This window comes from Melozone crissalis, unplaced genomic scaffold, assembly GCF_028551555.1.
Source record: "Melozone crissalis strain CALT ecotype California unplaced genomic scaffold, PUWL_Pcris_2 ptg000053l_1, whole genome shotgun sequence".
NCBI lineage: Eukaryota > Metazoa > Chordata > Aves > Passeriformes > Passerellidae > Melozone > Melozone crissalis.
In genome coordinates, this window is record NW_026535831.1 from 5,134,668 (window position 1) to 5,135,000 (window position 333).

Here is a 333-nt window from a genome sequence, read left to right on the forward strand (position 1 = left end):
GACCGCCAGATCTGCCCGTAGTGAACAAAGAGGCGCATATCATCCTCTTCGTCCGCCTCGTCCTCCTCATCCTCGTCCACGTCCTCGTCCTCGTCCTCTTCCTCCTCCTCCTCCTCGTCCTCCTCCTCCTCCTCCTCCTCCTCCTCCTCCTCGACCTCCTCCTCGTCCTCGTCCTCGTACTCCTCCTCCTCCTCCTCCTCATCGTCCTCCTCATCCTCCTCGTCCTCCTCGTCCTCCTCCTCGTCCTCCTCATCCTCTGCGTCCTGCTTGTCCTCCTCGTCCTCGTCCTCGTCCTCCTCGTCCTCCTCGTCGTCCTCCTCGTCCTCCTCGTCC